Source organism: Pomacea canaliculata, linkage group LG1 (assembly GCF_003073045.1).
Source record: "Pomacea canaliculata isolate SZHN2017 linkage group LG1, ASM307304v1, whole genome shotgun sequence".
NCBI classification, from domain to species: domain Eukaryota; kingdom Metazoa; phylum Mollusca; class Gastropoda; order Architaenioglossa; family Ampullariidae; genus Pomacea; species Pomacea canaliculata.
The window spans coordinates 12,391,420-12,414,914 of NC_037590.1; the positions used below are offsets into that span (position 1 = coordinate 12,391,420).

At 37.0% G+C, this 23,495-nt stretch overlaps 1 protein-coding gene and 1 long non-coding RNA gene across 2 annotated transcripts in view; both read right to left on the reverse strand.

Annotated features, from left to right (window-relative positions):
• LOC112559083 (disintegrin and metalloproteinase domain-containing protein 17-like) overlaps positions 1-23,495 on the reverse strand; it is a 117,288-nt gene that overhangs the window by 76,935 nt on the left and 16,858 nt on the right. The gene's annotated exons all lie outside the window — the stretch shown is intronic.
• On the reverse strand, positions 20,323-23,300 carry LOC112559166. The gene is made up of 4 exons (XR_003098294.1): positions 23,217-23,300; positions 21,588-21,676; positions 21,310-21,348; positions 20,323-21,044 (listed from the first exon to the last, which is right to left on the reverse strand). It is a non-coding gene; the product is annotated as an uncharacterized LOC112559166 (long non-coding RNA).

Below are 23,495 nucleotides of genomic sequence, written 5' to 3' on the forward strand. Positions count from 1 at the left end.
CAAGTCATAGCTGGGAAGGTCTTCAACGGAGGGAAACTCAACCTCTCTACTTTCATTCCACGCACCCTGACTTCCAACACCTAGAAATTGAGGTTCATTTATTTAATTGTTGGAAAAAATAAGCACAATAGGGTGATTTTATCTGAAAAACAGTAGGTCAGCCACAAACCATCTCGCCCCAGTCATATCGACCTCCTGCCACCAACCCAGCCATGACTATATCGTCCTCCGTAAAACGACAATGTCCAAAATGATCGACAGCGATTCAGCTTTTTATTTTTATATTAAGCCTGAAGTTTTCAAAGAACTTTTATAGACGACGTTCTCTTCAAAGGTCAATATGCACCGCGCCAAAAAGAAAGTTCATAATTTTATGTCGGATGTCAATGTAATCACGCTTTACGAGATCATGCTTTCTACGACTCAAGATTAACAAAACACGTATACCACATTATGTTTTAGCTTAAGACTATAATTTTTCGCTATCACATCATTCCAGTTTGTTTGTGTCATGCATCATATTGCTCACCAAGCTCTTGACAGTAGCAAATCCAGTAGAAGGGTAGAAGGAGGTGTCAGCATGAACAGAAAATATTCATGATGTACACTATATCACAAATTGTAATGTGTCCTTAACAACAGAAAGGAGATCGACCACACAAAAGCCTGTACCAAATTTAAATTATAAGGGAATAAAAAATGTTTTTTAATAAAACACATAGAATGTATAGAAATGGCAATATTGGACTGAAAGATGACTGCCAATAAGTTAATAAACTTCTTCGAGTTAGCATAATATAGTGTCTCCTTTTAGAGATCGTTTTGACTAACGTTCTCGTGACATATTTAGTAGGGGAGTCGCAGTCGTAGTCGTAGTCAGTACAGTTGCAGAAACCATCGTGGGCGCGTGTCGTCGATAACTTCATTGTTGTGTCAGGTGTGTGTCGCTGTGATGAGACTGATGAAGTAGCAGGAGTCGCTACTAGTCTCAGCGTGTGTCGCTGATTGTGCATCCGGAGTGTCGCTGACTACCCAGAGTGTATAATACGTGACATTGTTGTAGAAACTGTAAATAAAGTTCTTGGAAATATCTTCGACTGCAAAGACTCAGTTTCTGGAAGAGGTTGGACCAGTAAGTTTAGCACCCGAAACGAGCCATTGACAACGACATAGGCGCCTGGGACTTATGCTTTGTCGCTCGATTTAAATACGGGACAACCAACCATCCACTTTTTCCTGGAACAGTTTTTTAACATTTTAAATTTAGTTGTGTTTTATAAGTTATTTTTAGTTGCTGTACAATAAAGTTTTATATTCCTGTCTCTTCCATATTAGCTCAGCCTGTCTTCAACCGAATTGCTTGCATTGAATCTATTCAGCTGTTTTCTAAGTATTCTTCTGATTTCCTTATACACTCAAGATCGAATGAAATTTGTGTCTTTTTTCTTTGACAGTAATTAGAACACTCTTCATGCAGTTACCAGCTTGGCGTACACCATCCATAAATCTTGATAGCGCAGTAGTAATATCACTGAGTATTGGCTGTGTATCGCCTTAAAAAATAGTGTTTCTTCCATTTCCAAGGCTAAATACCAACTCTGCGGGCATTAGTTTACATTCTTCCACAGGTCGGACTATAACGAAAAGTGTTTTCTTATCTCACTAGAGAAAATAAAGTAATCTATAACACTACAGCCTGATGCTGATATTTCATTTTCTGTTCTGTCACAGATCTGACTATAAGTGACAGTACATAGTTTACCAAAAGGACTCGACTGCAATCTCTATACTGTTGTCATACAAGTGTACAACAGTGGTTGTATCATAGTATTCGTGTAGTTAGTTAGTTAGTTAGTTCCCGTTATGCCGGTCGGCACGTAGGGCAGCGACAAAGGTCCTCCACTTTTGCCTGTCCTGATTTAGACTCCTCACAGTACCCCAGCTGAGGTTTAGGGTCTTCATGTCTGCCTCCACAGTTCGGCGCCAGGTGATCTTGGGCCGACCTCGCTTGCGTTTTCCTTCTGGCGTCCAGTGTAAGGCAGTTTTTAGGATGGAGTTGCTCCCGCCTCGGAGGACGTGACCAATCCAGCGCCATCGCTTCTTCAACAGGATGGTGGCCATACTCTCCTGCCCACACTGGGAAAGTAGTTCTTTGTTGGAGATTGTCCTTGGCCAGAAGATGCCCAGGATTCTTCGCAGGCTTTTGGTGTGGAAGACTGACAGTTTGTTGAGGTCGCTGTCGTGTATTTATATACCTGTATATTCGTGTATACCTGTATACCTGTAAATATTAGTATAAATAGTTAGAAGGGAGTGAGTGAGATTGTCGATGTCCGTATTTTCCTTGGGTAAGTTAGTTGGTCTACTGACACCCACATTATTGTCTTTCACTAGAAGTATTATCTACCGACAGTTAGCAGTACCGTGAGCTGTGGTTATCTGATGCATTGCCCCAACAAGAATCCATCCTTTTCCATACTTAGAAGTCGTCCAGCCGGTTCTACGATACATGTCTTCACTTCCTGTTAATAACAAATAAACAGCTGTGAAATTTACATGTGTTAAACATTTCCGTGTAACTCTTTGTGTAAACAGAAATAATTCCTAACATAAGAAATGTATGAACAATTACAAGTGCTCCACTTCAGTAGTAACGAAAGAAGACTAAAACAATGAAAAAGAAAAAAAAAGCCCAGTATGTAATTTCAAACGGTTTTCTCTCATCATACTTACTACAGAGTTCTTTCAAGCTTTACAATTATTACAGTGTCCTAAAACAAATTACCGAACTGTTTCGAAGGAAGCAATATAAACTAATGTGCTAAGCAACAACATCATTAACATTTATGTAAGTCCAGGTGGCAGAACCACTCAACACTACGTCTGTTCACGCAGAACGCAAGCACGTGATCACATGCACACAAATGGCGCACACTGGCACTCGGTACTCCTCTGTTATACACACTGTTACTCACGTCTTGAACATATTCCTCCATTCCTCTGTGTATTGCCTACGAATGCTAAGCCAAAAATGTCAGTTCTGTCCTTGAAAAGAGTGTGTGTAAACAAGTGCGCTAAGCAGTACTGCATGATGTCCCTGTGATGACTGAAAGCCTGATAGAAATATGGAGACAAAAGATGTTAAAAAATCACACATGAAACACATTTCAAAGCGTAAACAAAGTCTGTGTGTTGTGTCTTGTCAGTGTCAGGATGCGTTACTAAAACACGTGAAGTTGAGAATGTCTGTCATGTCAATAGAATCTATTCCACTGCCACCATCAGTCATACATATATAAACTACCTGACATTTTCTGCAATTTTTCTGCTTTGTTACTCCGATGTTCCCTTTTCGTTCCATAATCTAAACAGCTAAGAACCCTTCAATATACCGGTCTGTCTGCATGCTTAAGACATACAGACCTTGCTATTTCAAAAGTCAGACATTCTACCAGTTTCTTACGGTCTTATTGTCCTTTCATCAAAATGTAAATTTCCAGGTTTGAGAAGGAAGCTTTTGCATTTGTCTCATCCTGTTTGTAGATCATAGATGTAAAAGACGCAAAAGAAACATTAGGATTAGAGAGATCTGTCCTACTAGTTTCTACATCTCTGTACATAACTGTAGACTGCAAATAGATGTTAGTCAGCTCCATATTTGCTGAAATCGCAATATATCAGTAGATAAAAGAAAACGAATCACACAGAAGCAAATCAAACGATACAAGTACTTGAAAGGTTACATAGTTCAGATATACTTACCCTAAGCTTCTCTCCTATATTCCATTGATCCACTTCATAATTATAGCTGAATGGTCCTCTGCTTGGCCCGTTTGAGTATTCCGTGTGAACCAGAATCTGAAACATAATACAGGTGTTAGTAGTGTTTAGCGACCGATACGACTGAGTGTAGAACTGTGTTTAGTCTTACAAAACAGGTGAAAATATGTATATTATCACAAGATTAGATAGCATATAAATGAGCTTTACTCAAAGAAGACATGGCTGAATACTTCTGAGCTAGTCGATTGATTTCATCTCTATTTGACCTTTCTGATCAAAATATGACCCCAGACAACTCTTTCGTATCATCTACAACAGAGGATTTTAAAGACCCATAAAGGAACTGCTGATGTGAAAGGTTGCCATATTTTACGGCTTTTATCTTAAATTGTTCAGAGATACGAACATGTAGAAAATTGTCATTTAAACCTGTTTGATCACAAAGCCCCAGCCAAGGCTATCCGTTAAGTTCCACTTTGTGTGTTCGAATATTCGGTTCGACGTTTCAATAGAGCTCACCTGTGACAATATTTTATGTTTTATATATATCAATGTGCGAGCCTTTCCTTACATTCACATAAAAATACACATCCAACCTGCAGAAAGCGTTGAGACAAAACTGGAAAAGCCTAAAGTGGTTAAACTTTTAGTTTCTTCTTGGGTGATATTTTCCAATGTCATTGGTGCAGGTGGTAAAACATTCACGTCCTATGTAGATTTCTATTTATAACTGTGTTGTACTGCTTTATAATGCCTTGGACCTTGATATGTGTTTTTCAAGCGGCTTTTACGAGTCAAAACATACACTAGTGTTTCCTGTTTTTCCATGTATCCAGACAAAATTCGAATACGTGTTTAGCTATTTAACTTTTTTTTACTCATGCATTCAAGTGCCTTCTCTGAAATTTGGAAGGTTTCGTATTAAGAACAGTACCTTGTTTCAATAGAAGTTTTAAAGAAAAGCTTCATGAACAAAACGACGACAGAATTAAAAGGACAGTTTCAATTGTTAGTACCATATTGACAACAGTATCACCACCATCCATCCTAATCCGTGCAATCAACAACCAGAGTGTTCAATTTACTTACCATTATCTTTATAGCTTCAGAAGCACTAAACTTGGCATAGTCGCTGTAAAACGAATAGTCGGCAACCAGTCGTAAGGAACACTTTTTCTTTAAGACATTATTCTGTCGTTTCTGTCTGATTCTGCTGACTGCAGAAAATTAGAGATATAATTTTGTTAATTGTTTTGATCATGTAAATAAGTCGTTAATTTTTTTTATTGTCCTGATAATTAAAAAAAATGTTATAAATATCACAATGGTTTATGTTTGTTAGGCTAGCAACTTATCTTAATATATTAAACTTAACTTCGATTCCTATTATGATTACATCGATAACAGATTACATTCAGAAAAATCGTGCATATTCAGTAAGAACTAGTTCTCTTATCCTTCTTGTAGATATTTTGTCTTAGAAATGGAAATTACTGCCTAAAATGTTTACGAGTAAACTATGATGTCATCACTTACATCTCTGATGCTGCTCATCGCTTGAAACTGACTCGTCTGAAGACGGTCGTTGGCTGTAAGCAAATATAAAGCAATGGTTTGTCAGAAGTTTCACAAATTATATCTGCAGGACCTTCAATCGTAGCTCTCTACATCCGTTTATTATTAATACGAATACGGACAGCTGATTTGTAAAGCCTTTAAGCCCATTCAGAGAGACTGATACAGAACATATTACAGGGAAAATATATAATACACAATAGTGGATGAAGAATATGTTTTAGTGTCTAATCTTTGATAGTATTTCTTTTCTTTGCCTGTAGATATAAAAACATTGGTATATTACACAATGTTATCTTATTTGCTGTTGACATCAGCATCAATTGTTTAAATTATTACATCTATTGTAACACGATTTGGCGATGAATGTTTTTTTTAAGACGTGAACAGCATTATAGAAAAGAAATTCATCCTTTCAATTGATATGACAGAACAGTGCGTGTCTTACTCATATTATCGTCAGATTAAGATTATCGTATGTGACACAATGCCTGAAATTCCAAATCCAAGCCGCACTAGTGCATTTGTATTGAATCTATTCATTAGTAATAAATTAATTATAAATTTGTTCATACAATTATTAATACACTATAAATAAGAAACATAGATGTAATCTTCCAAAACATAAATAAACATTAATTCAGAACAGATAATGTGAAGCTTTCCACCAAAGTTAAATTAAGGCAAATCATTGTTAATCATCTGTGTTAATGTTATCATCTGTGTTATCATCTGTGTTATCATCTGTGTTAATGTTATAGAAAGCTACATACAGTAATGTTAGAGGATCCGAAAAAGGACCCGTATGATTCCAGTTGACATCAGAAAGCCTGTAACTAATCAGATCCCACCCACTTGATGAAGGGAGGTGTCTCCACGACGGCTGGTGAAAATAAATGAACAATTAAATAAATGTAATTTTATACTTAAGATTTTGGTCATATTTGTGTAAATATTTCTCGGTTAAAAAGCGAATTTAAGAAAAGAAAATGAACAGAACAAATGATTAGTCATTTACAGCTGTAAACTTCATTCATCAAATGGTTATTAGAAACAGTACCTCACTAAAGTAAATTTCATTTGGGAAATAAACTGTTGTGCAGAGAACGTCCTCCTCATAATGAGCATACACATGCATAGATTCATTGTCTGAAGAAAAAAAAGGAAAAATAAATCATTGTTCATTTGTTAAAAAATTTCATGCGACCTGTTTCTTTTTTTTTTTTTTTTTTTTTTTTTTTTAAACATTTATTTTACATTAACACATTACATTTACATGACAAAATCATCAAAATCATATTCCTTGAATTATAACGAGCATACATAACAATATCACAAGCATTATATAGTGCCAGGCATTTTTGTCCCCAACATTTTGTGCAGAACTCTGATTTAAAGTAATTTCAATATACTATCTAGTATCTAACAACTAGCCATTCGCTCCATTGCACTATACCATATATAACAATATAAAAGACATATAAGGTAGTGTATGTCAACATGTATGAAAGTCTAGTCACTGCTTAAGTTTTGGTCAACAAGTTTCATATAAGGTAGCCAAAGTTGTACAACTTTTTCTTCTTTCATTTCCAGGCGAGCATTAAAAATTTCAATTTTATATCTATATTGCAGTATCTGAATGAATGGTTCCAACTGAGGTGTGGTTTTTTTGAATCTGCAAGAGTATATGTATAATTTAGCAAGTAGTAAGATTAAATCCAGTACATCGTCTGTCTTAAAGTTATTACTGCATCCAAATAAAACCAGGTGTTCACATAATATCATCCTTGTCATAATCCCACATTTATTTGACACATAATTTTGAAAGTTTTGCCAGAAATCTTGAACACATTTACATTTCCAAAAAATATGTTGAATGTTTTCTTTTTCACTTCTACAGTGGTTACAAAGATCATCAATTTCTAGACCCATATTAAATAAAGCTATTTTTGTCCCCAGTATTCTATGCAAGACTCTGATTTGGAGCCATTTTAATTTAATATCTTTAATCTTGGCTACTTTCCTGAAGATAATGTGCCAATCTACATTTCTATTTAGTCTTGTATCCCATTTTGAGCAACAGTTAGGCACATGTGTATTAGTTACCATGTTATCATAATACAGTCTTGCACCTTTCTGTACAGATTGAATTACACTAAGAGTTTTATTTGTATCATAGTCAAGCGGTGATGGATCAGTTGCATTCTCTCTGTCTTGATGCATATATTCCTTTATGGCTTCTATGCAACCATTTAGAGAGACAAAATTAATGTTTACATCATATATCCTTTTAACATCTTGACATGATAAAAAATTACCTCTTTCATCCAGCAAGTGTTTAATTAAATATATCCCTTTATCTACCCAACTTCTATACAGAAATGGCTTATTCCCAATCTTAATTTTATTGTTACAAAAAAATAGGCTCTGATATAATCTCTTCAATATGTTTACACACAACACTTTCTCCAAATATCTCGTACGCATTTAAAACATCCTTCCAGAAACTATTTACAGTTACAAAAGAGCCAACTACTGGGCCAAGTTTGTCTAGGTAATTTAACATTTTATGTGAGGACATAATAATCATTTTCCACCTATGACTGGTTTTCTTTATGTTCCGCAACCATGTTAGTTTTAAGGCATTCATATGAGTTCTAACATCCGGTATGTCAATCCCCCCATTATATACTTTTTTAGTAGACACTTTTCTGCTAATTTTATCCTTTTTTCCACCCCACACAAACTGAAATATAGATTTTTGAATGTTGTTAACAATATGATCTGGGGGATTTGGCAGCAATAACCATAAGTGTGTTAATTTTGACAAGATTAAGGACTTGAGTATTGCTATTCTTCCTAATGGAGTTAACTGTCTTTTCAGCCAAATCTTGTACAATGTTCTAATTTCGGCTAGCTTACTATCATAATTTAACTTTATACATGCTTTTAGATTATTAGTAAACCAAATACCAAGAATTTTGAACTCTCCTGGGTTCCACTGCATCTGTAAATGGGGTAAATACTTAGCTGTTGAATTTGCTTTGCTTCCCAGCCATATTGCACTTGATTTTTCAGTGTTCAGAACTAAACCAGATATTTTTTCGAACAATTTTAATGTATCCATTGATTCTTCAAAAGACTGTCTATCACCCTCTAAAGTCAATTCTGTGTCATCTGCATATTGTACAATTTTTGTTTCGCTGTTTTGTATTTTTATACCTTTTATGCATTTATTTTTTCTAATCATAATAGCTAGAATTTCTACACATAAGATGAATATATAAGGCGAAATTGGGTCCCCCTGACGGCATCCTCTTCTAACATAGAACCATTCAGACAATGTGCCATTAACTGACACACTAGACTTGATATTTGTGTAGAAAGTGCTTATCCACTTACAAAACTGTGAACTAAAACCAAAAAAATTCAAAACTTTCAGCATGAAGCTCCAGCTGATACTATCGAACGCTTTTTCAAAATCAAGACACACCAACAAACCAGGTTCTTTATTTTTATCCAAATGTTCAATCAAATCGTATATCAGCCTAACATTATCTCCTAAGTATCTCCCGCGGACAAAACCAGATTGGTCTTCATGAATTAGGGATGATAAAACTTTTTTCATTCTGTTTGCAATGCATGTTGAGCCAATCTTATATACCACATTTAGTAATGTAATTGGTCTCCAGTTTTTAATTTGGTCTCTAGGTTTATCTACTTTGGGAATGCATATGATTACACCTTCTTTTTGTGTAGAGGATAATTCACCCTTACTAAAACCTTCATTCAGAGATCTAACAATGAAAGGTCCAAGTTGTTTCCAAAAGACCTTAAAAAATTCCACAGTGAATCCATCACTCCCTGGGCTTTTCCCATTACCCATATTTTTAACTGCCTGGCTCGCTTCTTCTAAAGTGATATTTCCATCCAACAGATTGAGTTCAAGTTGTGTAAGTTTTGGTATATCCTCTTGGATATTAGTAAAGCTAAAGTCCTGAACAGCTCTCTCTGAGTACAGGTTGGAAAAGAAATCTCGCACTTCTGCTCTTATTTCTTCAGTTTTTCTAATACTTTCCCCATTTTGCTTCTGTAATTTCCGAATTTGCTTGCTTACATAATTACGTTTTTCCAGTGAACAGAAATAATTACTTACTTTCTCTCCTTCTGCTATCCACTTAGCCCTGGAGCGAATCAGTACACCCTCCATTCTTTTTTCTCTTAAACTAATGAGTTCACTTTTATTCTTTTCAAGTTCAAGGACTTCTTCTTCTTTTAACTTATCTTTAATTTCTAACCGTGTAATTTCTTTTTCTAATATTTTTTCTTTATCATTATTTCTTTTCTTTTTCTTGCTAGAGTAGGTTATTGTTTTCATTCTAATTTTCATTAGCATAGTATCTAGGAATGTTTGATCAGACACTACAAACTGTATTTCCATAGGGTGAATATTTGCTAAATTCTCCCTGTCATATGGGAACACTGAGTACTCTTCTGTCACTTCTTTAATGGCAGTATTTATTTGGGTTATATAGTCTTTGTCCTTCAGATGTGAAGAGTTTAGCTTCCATAGATTAAATCTCCTTTCCTCTTGTTCTGTAGTTAATGACAAAGTAATCAGTGAATGGTCCGTACGGTAGCCCGGAGTAATATTTGCATCCATAACCAAATTTGAGAGCGAATCTGACATAAGGAAAAAATCTAATCTACTCTGTTGGAATGGTCTTTTCCTACGCCAAGTATATCTTAGTGCTTCTGGGTTTAGTTCACGCCATATGTCTACTAGATCCATATTTGTCATCATCTTATCAACTTGTTCTTGCCCTTTAATATTATTGTTATGTTTGTAATTATGACAGTCAAGTTGAAAGTTCAAAACAATGTTCCAATCTCCTCCAATAACAATATTTTCTACTCCTATCTGTTTAACATATTCTTCTAACTGAGAGTAGAATTTTGGGTCGTCTTTATTTGGCCCATAAACACTACCAATTAAAAACTCTTTCTCTAATGTTTTTATCACTGCCATCACATAATTTCCTCCATTATCTTTATAAACTTTTTTAATTGAAAATTCAAAGTTATTATTAAATAGAATTGCTACTCCCCTAGAGGAAGAAGTATATGATGCGAATATGCAGGAGTGACCCCATTCTGCGGCAATCATTTTTTCCTGTTTATGTTCGAAATGTGTGTCCTGTAACAGGTAGATTGAATAAGACTTATTCCGTAAGTAACGAAACACATCTCTCCTTTTTCGCATATCCCCTAGTCCCTGACAATTCATTGATGCAAAAGTAAGTTGTAAGTCTGTACTCATATTGGAGTGAATAGAAAGGTACAATTAGCAGCAGCTAAAACCAATAGGTACTTAAACCAATATAAGCTCCCTTTTTGTACTTTTTGTTCTGCCTCTACTAACTGTTTCTGAAAACCTGCTCTAAAATTCATATTATAATTAGAAGGTATGAAATAATACAGTGTACAGCAGTGGCTAAATATATTTACCAAAAGTGACAGCATATAGTGCAGCAAGAATGAAATATGAATATTAGTGAGTAAACTTATATTAAAAAAGCATATCCATAAATGTGGGGCAAGCCCAAGCACGACAAAAAACCAGCTTGACAAGAACTCAGACAAAAAGCACAAAAAACATAGCAAAAAATATGAACAAAAAATAAACAAACAAGCACGAAGGAAAAGTAAGGGAAGGTGACATAAAATAGTCACCATATTTTGCCCTGGGTGATGATCTTATGTTTTTATGTTTTTGGACCCTTATTCAGACCCCACACCCCTATAAAAAAAAAAAAAAAAAAAAAAAAAAAAAAAAAACTCACCCGCTAGTATTAGCAGTTTAAACAATATTACATCAGAAAAAAAAACAAAACAAATACCGCATACATCAATATACATATCCCAACAAACATATTCCTGACCATTTACACAAATTTTCCTCCACCTTAACCTACCCTATGACCATCTTCACGGATCTAAATTTCAAATAGGGGAAGGAAAAACCTGTCTACTTTCAAACACTTTCAAGTAGGTGCAGCTATAACTCACCCACATATATTATCTTCCGGGATATAAATTTCAAACAGGGGGAGGAGAAACATGTCCACTCACAAACACTTTCAGGTAGGTAGATTATCCAGATTACGAGAAGACATAAGGGAGGTCACTGATAAGATATTTCTTGTGTAATGTTCATCCCTGTTGTGTTCGGCTGCTCGGTGACCTGCCCCTGTGCTGGGCTAAACACACTCGCCCCCGGATCTAGAGATGGCGTCTTAGTTACTGAAGGCGTGGAATGAGTAGTGGGGTCAAAAGTGGAAAAAGCAGTCCCAAGATGCCCCTCTCTTCCGTGTGCAGGTTGCTGCTGGTGAGGTTTTTTCTCACTCTGTTGTTGTTGCTGTCTTGTCGTCCGTTCCCGATTCTGTTGGAATTTCCTTTCGCTCCCTTCCCGTTGTTGTCGAACTATGTCCTCGTGGCTCATTCCTATCAGCATTTTGTCGATATAACTGACATCACCACCTTTTACCTCCCGCACAGACAGATCTAATAGTTTCACAAACAGTTTGCCGCCAGCCGCCGACCATGCGTCTAGGACACCTTCATGCTGCTTTAGGCGATTTAGTCTTTGGACATTTAGATGTGTTAGGTCTTCTGTTACAGACATACCTGACCCCTTGAGTCGACTTCTTGCTTTCAGCACTCGGTCTCTGTCTTTACGGGAAATGAACTTTACAATCACTGGTCTTGGTCTCGGTCTGTCTCTGTTTATTTTCCCTACTCTGTGTAACACTGAGATTTTGTGAGTGTCGATGTCCGACAGACCAAGTCCTGACTGAACAACACGAAGCACTTTCTTTTCGCACTCCTCCGCCGTTTCATTTCTATTGTCGTCCTGAATTCCATGAATTCTTACTGACTCTCTGCGAGAGTATTGTTCTAGGAGATTTAACTCTTCTTTGCGCTGATCCGAGTGAACTGTTAGTTTGCAAATTTCTTCTTTTAATACCTCTGTTTGTTTTTGCAGAGCTGCGACTGTAGCTTTTAACACTTCATTTTCCTTTTTAACATCAAAAACTGCGCTTGTTAGCAGCTCTACTTTGTCGTCGATCTGTTTAGCCAGTGACCGATGGCACTCCTCTAACTGTTGTTTCATCGTTTCCGTTGTTTGTTGTAGATTTTCCAGTTTTTGGAAAATTTGGTTGTTGGTTGTTTCCGAGACTGTAGAGGAGAAGGTTTGAGTTAGGAGAGTCTGTCTCTCGCGTGATTGGGATGGTCTACTCTTTTTTTTCACGCTTCCCACTCTCTCCTTCTGACGACTGTCCCTTGATTTTCCTATCTCTTCCATCTTCTGAGGCGTGCTGAAAGAACTTTCTTCGGCACTTGATTCTTGTTTCCTTTTCGTGTCCTTTTTCGAAGCCATTGTTTAACGTTCTTAGGAGACAGAAAGGAGGAACAACACAGCACCGAGAATCACTTCTGCAAACACAGGCCACACTATCGTCCAACACAAACTTCTTCGTTGATCACAGGTCAGCACAGTTGTATCCTCGCATGTTGCACGGCTCTCGCACCTTCACACCGCAAATATCTCTCGAGTCACATATTTTTTTATAAAAAAAACAAGTCTGAAGCGAGGTTATAACACATATATATCCATCAGTGCACTATCCTTTGTCATTTATAGGTTGCACAATCATTTAGGGTCCAAAAAAACACATTTTTATCGGACGAAGTCACGCACACGTCCTTCCTCCGATATGACCATCGCTCACCCCCCAATGCGACCTGTTTCTGTTTGTAAGATAATTTCCTATATCCTACAAATCATGAATCTCTTACGTATTGTAACAATGAGCAACTTTTTTATCTGTTATGTTAATGCTCCACTCATACATAATCCAGACGGTTTTTCAAAACTCACTATGCAATATTGTAGTGACACAATATCTGTTATAAATCAAATCTCTGACAAAGTGTTTATATCCATCTCTCCTCTAAAGAGGGATAGCCATATGGTTCTAAGCCAGTGGTTCTTAACCTGGGTTTGATCGAACAATAGGGTTTCGGTGAGTTGGTCTCAAGGGTTTGGCGGAGCCTCCGCAACGGAGGTCAAGACACACGCGCAATTCGCGATGACACTAAAGAAGGGTTCGGTGAATGTGCATATGAAACTTGTGGGTTCGGTACCTCAAACAAGGTCAAGAACAACTGTTCTAAGCATACATTACAAACAAAGAAACTAAGCTGTCGCAAGAAATGACAAGAGGGCAAAAATAATGCAGTTAACATTTTGTAAAAGGAAACTGGCTGGAAAAAATATCACAAGGAACAAACAGACCAAAGATATATAGATATTTTACACACTTGCTGTTTGGGTTTTGTAATGAAGTAGTATACTGTTAACAAACAATGCTTACTCTACTAGTTTCCGAGACAATTCAATGCAGTTTTACAAATACAACGAAAATAGCAAACCTTGTAAATGTCCTGTGAGGAAATCGTTGGAGTCTACATGAAGGGGCTCATACTTGCCGTTCCTGTCTACAGTATAGGCTCTAAGTCCAGGTGCCACTACAGGAGAGCCTGCCTTTAAAACCATACTGAAGTTCCTGAGAAAAAAAGAATTGCCTTCATCTCTAAGCTTAAAAGATTTTCTTAATTGTTTTCTTATTTAGCCAATAATTATAGATAAACTTCATTTGTTCGTGCACACATAGAGAGGTCGCTAATAACTCACAGACACGCTAATATACATCATCAAAATAGAGCTTTGTAACTATTAAAAACTACTTCACACATTTTCTCCGTTGATCATAATGTTTCTCAACTTGACAATTTCCTGGCTTGTGTTACATATTTTCCAAATACAAATATATGTTTGTAACTTGTCTCTCACATTCCTAGTGTGAAGAACGTGACGTAAGTTCTGGCCGTTACGTGTCCAGTGTCAACATCCCGATGGTGGCGGACGTGCAGAGAAATATCCGACTTCTTCAAGGTCTCGTAGTGAAACAGCTGTTTGTGTAGATTATCTGTTTTACAAATCAATTTCATCAAAGTAGAAGTTTACTCATATTCCCTCCTCTGTGTGTGCGAGTAGTAACAGAAGCAGGCATAGAATCAAACAACAATTGTCTGCTCCTATCCTACCCCTTATAACACTTAACATCACTTCATTATTTACAGATTTTTATTCTTCTTGTGAACGTTTTATGGCAACTCGAGTAACAAGTCAACATATTATTTTTGGTTTTTTAAACATGGGAAAACAAATGATATCCAAACAATAGCGATAAGATGTAAAACTTAGATCTGTTTCAACTGAACCGTGTATTTATTCGAAATAGTGAGGTCAGCGACATGAACCCTAGGCCAGAGATTTTAAATCAAAGCATTAATTAAAATGACTTAGATTGTAATAATAACTGTGTTTGTGTCAGTGAAGTTATAACTTGACAACTAGTGTGTATTTCAAATCACACAACTTACTTTCTTCTATTTGTAATTTTCTATTTTCCATCGCAATCACTTTGTGTAGAACGACGGACTGAAGTAAAATCAAAAGTTTCAAAGAACAAACCATCTTTGACCGGCAATCGTGTCGTTGAGTCGTTCACATTAATTTTAGTATCCGTATTCACTGTAAGAGAGAAAAAGAAAACTTGTATTTACAGGCAACTAATTAAATGAGGATACTTCCACACACAGTTTAAATTTCATGATCTCCGGGGTTTGGGAAATATACATACACCATCGTCTGCTCGATAGAAACGTCCCAAAGATGACGTCATCTGGTGAAGGAACATCAGAGCTGTGAGTTTTAGTTTCGTACGAATACTAAATGTATACTTTGGGGAAACAAACTCGTTTCTTCTTATCGTGGACGGTTGATGACTGCAAATGTCGGTCCTTATGCATGACTATACATGCAAGGTGGTTTGGACATGTTACTGAGGCACCTATCTCTGTCTGCTCAGACATAAAACCAACAGGAAGCTACTGAATTCTTTTGCAAGCTTTATTTTATTTTAACGTCAGTGTTTCGTTAACTGCTCATTTCAGTAATGAGTGTCGTCAGCTCATGTCTCAGTTTGAGTTTACTTACTTTACAAGATGTCAACGTCAGAAAATGTCAAAAAATCTTCCATTGTCCATTATTGCGCTTAACTATTAGCAGGATGATCATTTTTCCACACACAAAAATCTCAATATTTGCGTTTCCTTTAAAATATGTTTTATTTCCTTTCCTGAGTAAAGAATGTTTTCAAATTCGTCTTAACTACTAAATAACAAATTTAAAATATATTAAGAATAAACTAATTTGTATTGAAAAATGTAGTTTTTTTCGTGTGCGGACGTTTTGCCGACGGACGTTTCTCCGCCGGACGTTTCGGAGCCGGACGTTTTGTCGACTGGACGTTTCGTCGCTGGACGTTTTGGAGTCGGACGTTTTGCCGACTGGCTTTTCGCCGCCGGACGTTTCGCCGCATTATGCCAGAGAGAGAGAGAGAGAGAGCTTACTTACTTCTCAAAGAATGAAAGTAACTACTAGATTACACAATAATTCTTTATTTCAAACAAATTTTACACACAGACTTCACAGACAGTTCACTTTGATTGTCACAGATTATGCGCAACAGCTTTGAGAAAAAACATTGATACAATGGCGAGAGAAATGTGTGAGCTAACGGTTCACATGAGGAGGGATAGTGAGAGAGAGTTCACTGAAACATTGATACAATGGCGAGAGAAATGTGTGAGCTAAGGGGCGTCACACACTTGACTTCGGCTAAAGGTCCCGCGTGAAATGCCGAAATGAAGTGCCCCGCGCCGAAACGTCCGGCGGCGAAAAGCCAGTCGGCAAAACGTCCGACTCCGAAACGTCCAGCGGCGAAACGTCCAGTCGACAAAACGTCCGGCTCCGAAACGTCCGGCGGCGAAACGTCCGTCGGCGAAAAGTCCGTGTACCGTTTTTTTATCTGTTATTTTGTTTTATATATATATACTTCATCAAGATCCACATCTATAACACAAATGTAAAGTCATTCCTTCTGTATGGATCTGAGACAGGGCGGGTGACAAATGGCATCACCAACAAGATACAGGCATTCATCAACAAATGTCTGCGCCGCATACTTAACATCCGATGGCCTGAGAAGATCTCCAATACAGACCTGTGGGAGAGAGCCAGCCAAGACATCAAGAAGCTGAAGTGGGGCTGGATTGGCCACACTCTACGAAAGCCAGCCGACAATTTAACAAGACAAGCTCTGGGCTGGAACCCACAGGGGAGGCGCAAGGTTGGGAGACCCAGACAGACGTGGAGGAGATCAGTCCACAAAGAGGCAGAGACTGCTGGCATGACATGGTCCCAACAGGAAAGGGATGCCCAGGACCGGGTGCGATGGCGGGGTGTGGTTGCGGCCCTATGCTCCACTGAGGGCGTATAGGAAAGAAGAAGAAGAAGATACAGTGATACCTCGGTTCTCGAACATAATTCGTTCCGGGAGGACGGTCGAGAACCAAATTGTTCGAGAACCGAAGCAATGAAACCCATAGGAAATAATGGAAACTGAATTAATTCGTTCCCAGCCCCAGAAAATGCCTATTTACTGGCCTAATTTGTATATAATATGTAGACAAACATGAGTCTCAACAAGAAATAAGAAATAAAAGTGTATTTATTAAAAAAAAAAAAAAAAAAAAAAAAAAAATGTACAGTACAGTACAGTACAGTAAATTGTGATTCATTTACTGTACCTGTACCAAACTTTATGGCAGGAGGGAATGAATGTGGAGGGAGGAGGGAAGGGGGATGGTTATTGTCACTGATGACGCAAGCAAGGCGCGCTGGGCAGAATGAACGCCATTCGGCTCAACTCGGCTCATCTCGGACGTTCGGATGTTCGAGTTCCAAATATTTGTTCGAATTCCAAGACAAAATTTTCTCGAATTTCCTGGTCGAATACCGATTTGGTCGAAAGTCAAGGCGTTCGAGAACCGAGGTATCACTGTATATGCTTCATACTTTGAAATAGTTCAGTGTCTAGCGTCATGTACGAACACTAACCATAATTGTTTTTAAATACATTTCAGCGAAACAAGTAAAACAGAAACGAGCTAATACTTAAAGAAAGGCCTTAAACCTATTTAGATTATCCTTTTCCTAGAAACACTGTGCACAAAACAATTTTATAACTTTTTAACGAAAGTTTTTGCTAAAACTTAAGCTAAACTTTCAGTCTCGTCAGGACACTTTTCCTATGCGATTGTTAAAAGCATGGTTTCTAGTTTGCTTTTTTAAAATCGTATTAGCAAGCTCAAACAAGCGACAGAAGACGAATACGTTTTAAAAAAAGCATGTAATAATCATTAAAAGCTGGAGGATAAAATGGTCTTGCTCTAATTTTATGTTTAATTTAGTGTTGTATTTTACATTTAATATACACTAATATACAGAGTAAGATACAAAGATAAAGTCGCAAAGTTCCTGATTATTGTCGTCAGAGAAGAAGGATTGGTGTTTTATGGAGAGCCAGCAACTAAGGGTATATCACGGCAAGGCAGTCAGCTCTGTAAATACATGTACATGCCACTTGCAGAGAAAGAACAAAGTAGACAAAATGAGAGCCGAACCTAGGCCGGCCAACATCAACTGTGTTGGTGACAAGGCGTTAACCGTCAGGGCTTCTGCTTACGCAAAAAATTACAGTACGCATTAAAAGTTCGGAGGACCCCTTCAAGTTTCGTCAATGGGGTCCCATGGGACCCCTTCAAGTTTAGGCGAAGAACAGATATAAAATTGGACAAGTGTAGTGTCTGACATCGTATCCCAACCTATTGTTGTCGTCTGCTACAAGGTGAGAGTTACTTCCCTTGCACTGAGTTTTTTTTTTTCCCTTACCGGGAAGAGTTCCATGAACCTATTTCCAAGATGTTGACAGCGTAGTTAAAATCATCGTCTCAGAAACGTAAAGAAAGTGAGCACCCCAAGTACAAATTTCAAAATTCTCTGGCGCCTTGAAGATTGTAATACTTTTTTGTTTTTCTAACTATTCGATACACAAATTCAGCCAGTTCTTAAGAACAAGAACGAAACATGGCCAGCACACAAATGACAGAAAAACAAATATCATACGAGCTCTTAAAAGAATAAACAAAAGTATTAATAGAAGAATAAAATCAAATACAAATTAACTAAATAACAAGAAGAAAAGCTGAGAAAAACATGATATTGCAAAAGGAGGGGAGTGAAAAGGACTAGAATTACAGAAAAGTTTAAAAGACGAAGAAAGAAGAAAGAAGAAGGAAGAAGAAAGAAGAGGAAGTGGGAATTTATAAAGTGCAATGTCTGAGGCAAAGGCGACCTTTTTGCGCTGAACAAGATCACAAAATAGCAACAAAGATGTAAAGGAAGAAGAATGTGAGGATTCGCTGGTTCCGACAGTAAAGGGCGATTACTGGAACGGTAAGGACTCCAGAAAATTAGGTTAGTGACATCAGGAGAATACTGGGATGATATTGAGTAATTTTGAGAATATGAGGAAATGTTATCACATGAAAATGTAAAAGAATGATGATCACTTTAATTTACTCAATGTAGCTCAAGGTCGTTGCCGAAGCGAGTGAAGCGGGCGGAATGGAATCCAGCCAACAGATCCAAACAGTTCGCACTTCAAAATATCATTATATACAGTCCCGTTGCAAACCAGAAGAGGAAGAAAACGCAGCAGAAGCACACGTAAACATGAAGGTCCAACACTTTTATCCAAATCGAAGAACGACAACAAAACATAAACAGTATCAAGGAGAGCCGGTCAACTCAGACTGTTAGATGAAGGGACAGAACTCTCAATGCTGGAATGGGATTTGGCATCTGGCAATGACTACAGGTGTAAAACTGGTACATTAAATAAATATTTCTGACATGATCACATCTCATGAATATCAGGACTGGACTGGCAAAGTGCAAAAGTCAATTCCTGATGGAACAGTACAAATAGATGAATTATGCAGACAGAGAAACAAAATGGTCAAATAACATTAAATAGTTAACTGACCTGCATCCACAAGACAGAAAACACTGGAAGGGAAGCCCGAGGACAGGTGAGAATTACAATAGAGTACAATCCAATTTATTAATGCTCAAGGTCAATTACAGGCAAGATTTGAAGATGCTCATGTATTACATTATACAGCTGAGTTTACACTCTGACGAAGGTGTATAAAGTTCTTCATATTGTAACAGGTTGACCTACCATTATCTACTGAGCTCGCAGTGAAATGTGCTTTCACACACCGATCAGTCCCAGACAACACTGCCCGGCCGCTCACTTCGCTCTCTTCCCGCTTTCTTTTCCGTCTGGGGGATGTCACACGGCCAGCACCACCCCCATCCCAGCCTCCACCCTTCTTGTGTGCGTGTATGTGCGTACTGTCTTCCATCCTACTAGATAATAGATATAGATATATGCACAAAAAACAAGGTCTACAAAAGAAGTGACATTTGGTACACTGCATTATTTTTTTTCAAGTTTTTATTTTCGCCACCAATAATGTATCTTATAATATGAAACACAAAACATTACAAAAAAGTTGCTTTGTAGCAGAAAATCACAAGCAAAAATTTACCTATAAATGTTGTAATTAAAAAAAAAAAAAGCGTACTGCAAAAATTTGTTTAGGATTGAACAATGTGCATCTATACAGCATTCAAAAAGAAAGGTGTGCAGGCACACACAAAAGTTTTTGTTGCTCGGCATGCAGTTGTTTTTGCCTTTTCCACTGAATAGCACCCTTTACAAAATTTCAACATCAAAATATGTCAAAACAATCTTTTCCTTCATTCTTTACTCAGCGTAACAACTGGAAGGCACACAATCTTTCCACAAAAAGTTTCTGAATAATTACGTTTCTTTTAAAATGTTTTATTTCCTTGTCTGAGTTAAAAACTTTTTAAATCCGTCTAAACTGCGAAATAACGAATTTAAAATACATTGTCAATGTGCTAATTGTTCATATTGAAAATGTAGTTTTGTTATCTGTCTGTGGTAATATATATATACTTCTTACTTTGAAACAGTTCAGTGTCCAGCGCCATGTGTACGAACACTAGCTAGAATTGTTTTTAAATACAGTCCAACGAAACAAGTCAAATTGAAACGAACTAATACTTAAAGGCATTAAACCTATTTAGATAATCCATTTCGTAGAAACGCTGTGCACAAAAACAGCCTTGTCAGTACATGTTTCCTAGCTGCTTGTTTAAAAGCATTGGATTTAATTTGATTCTTTAAGACAGTGTTAAGTTATAGAAACAATCGTAAATATGTAATTTAAGAAATGTTATATTCTTCGGTGTGTGCTTGTGATATTTTATAAAGTAATAGTCTTTGATCAGATAAGACAAAATATATTTTAGGTCTTATTTAGTCTGTCGGTGTTAGGCCAGACTTTGAAATATTTCGTGTTAATACTGTTTCTTACAGTACTGATGGACTTATTTTATTCTTGTCCACATCCCGTCATTGGCGTTTGGAAGGCGTTGGACTTTACGGTAGTGCGAACGGATCGACTGAAGATCCTTCCCGATCCATATTCCTCATTTCATAAAGCATGGAATCATCGAACGAAGAAGTTATTACAGTGGTTCGTTCTTCACGTGCCTTAAAAGAACAAAATATTACCTGCCTCATACATTCTACAGAAGACGAAGACGTTTAAAGAAAAGATTGAAATAATCATTAAAAGAGGGAAGAGAAATGGTCTTGCTCTAATTGTATGTTCGATTTACTGTTGTATTATACAGTCTAACATTCAAAGAAAGAATAAAAGTTCCTGACTATTGACGTTATAGAGCCGTTAGCAATACTTTTATTCATGGCAAAGACCAGCAAAAAGGTAATAGGAAACTGAGATCTTCGCAATTACCATCGCTTTCTTAGGTGCGGGTTTTTTGTTTTTCCTGTCCTGTGCAAAAGATCATACAAAACAATGAGTCCAAATTGATAATATAAAGATTATTATGAGCGTATTAAAATACACACCTTAATATATATATAAGTCGAGAAAATTAGAATAAGGTTGATGATTTCTGTATAAAAAAGCGAGTGAAAGGGAAAACTAAGCCTAAGAAACTCAAATACGAGTATGTTGTTATATTTGTTGGATGTGAGACAAGCTGGAATGTTTATAGGATCAGAACTTACCATGCAGGAAATGCAGCAGCTGATTGGGATCCAGAACAGTGCTGTCAGAAAGACGACAGTCATGACGAGGTTAGTCTTCATGGTCTCCGCTTTGAAAAGATACACAAATATTTGCTTCTTAAAGTTCTGCTATGTAAACTATCATTTAAAAATATACAGTCTACGTCTTCAGAAATAAAACTGATTTTAATTAGTCCCAAGGTAACAGTATGACGATAATAGTGAGGAAAGTTTTTTTTCGTTAAAGAAAAAGCAACAAAAAGATATACGTGTACAATGTCTGACACGTTCATAGCAACTGGTGGCCAGCGACAGGAGAGGCTTTTTCTTCCTGTTTTGACTCTTCATTTTCTTCTTTCCTACTGCTCAATCGACAATGGCGGGTATTTTCACTTCGTCGCATAATTTAGATGTTTTGTGGTCTCAAGGTATATTTAAAAAATATTTTATACTTTTATAATTATAATTTAATGCATTAAAGGCTATACAAAAACTTCCGTGTCCCTAAAACTTTTGCTTTATTGTGGAGAATGAAAATAAAATTTGTCTTATTGAATCTTACTGGAGTGTATCACAAACAAAAACCACATCGAGTGGCTTAACTAAAAACTAAGGTGACACCGCTGTCCAGCGCAGGAGTGAGATTTCCAGGTGTAAAACGAGCACTCTTCAGATAAATATCTCATCAACGGCTGTGTGTAACGAGCTCCAGATTACAGAGTTAGTATGTTATTTAGGTACCTATTCATATCTGCTTTAAAAAAAACAAGAACACTTCAGTATGGTGTTTAAGACACACCTGTCTGCGAACTTGCAGAAAAGAATACAGGTCCCTGTCAGTTATCATATTTTAACAGCAAAAGTTTGTAACAGGACACCCACGTTACTGAGCCGTTCTAAGACTTCCGGGCTTAAGAGAAAATATGAAGATTGAGGCGATGTTATCAGATCGAATAAATATCAGGACTGGACCGGCAAAGTGTAACAATCAGTCCCCGATAGAAAGTAGAAATAGATACACTAAACAGACCAAGGAACAAAATGTTCAGACAACATTAAGTAGTTCACTGGCCTGCATCCAGAATACAGCAAACACTTGAAGGGAACCATAAGCACAGGTGAGAATTACAATAGAGTACAGCACAATTTAGTAAATCTCAAGGGCAATTCACACACACAAAAGAACTACAAAATAAGTGGCATTTGGTACATTGCAATAGGTCAGCAACATCAGTGGAATCAATCACGTGTCTGGCACGTAGAAATGGCGATAAGATCGATCACTGCCCAGTTACACCCTCCACATACAAACAAGGAAGAAACTGAAGCCACGAAGGACAGATGATTGTGCAGAAAAATAAATGTGACATTAAATGGATCATCCATGTGCTAAGCCTTTATAGACACCACGAAAAAACATTAATATTGCTCACAATACAATACAGAATTATAGAAAAAGAAAACATACAAGCGTACGTAACCTGGATAAGTATTTGAGTGTCTAATGACTCCATTTTCATAAGTCTTACAGTAAACTTAGAATTAAACATCTGAACAGAAAATGTTTGTTATTTGAGAGAAATATTAATAGAAGGTTTTTCACATTTTCGAAGAAAATCTGGCCTGTACCAAGAGTGTCAAAATCCAAATTGTTGAAGAACTTGAATAGCCGGACAGTAAAAAATCCTTCCGATGGAATACACACTCCTTTCTGAAAGCAAACAAAAAAAAAATCATAATAATGATTCCGATCTCACGCTCTTTGAAGGCAATCTTCGTATATTGAAATCATTAATCAACACAAAATCACTTGACACTTTAACATATAGTCTTTCCCACGACTCACTTCGTTGCATTCACCGTTGTAACAGAGTTGTCCAGGTCTAATTGATTCGTTTGTAGGGAAAC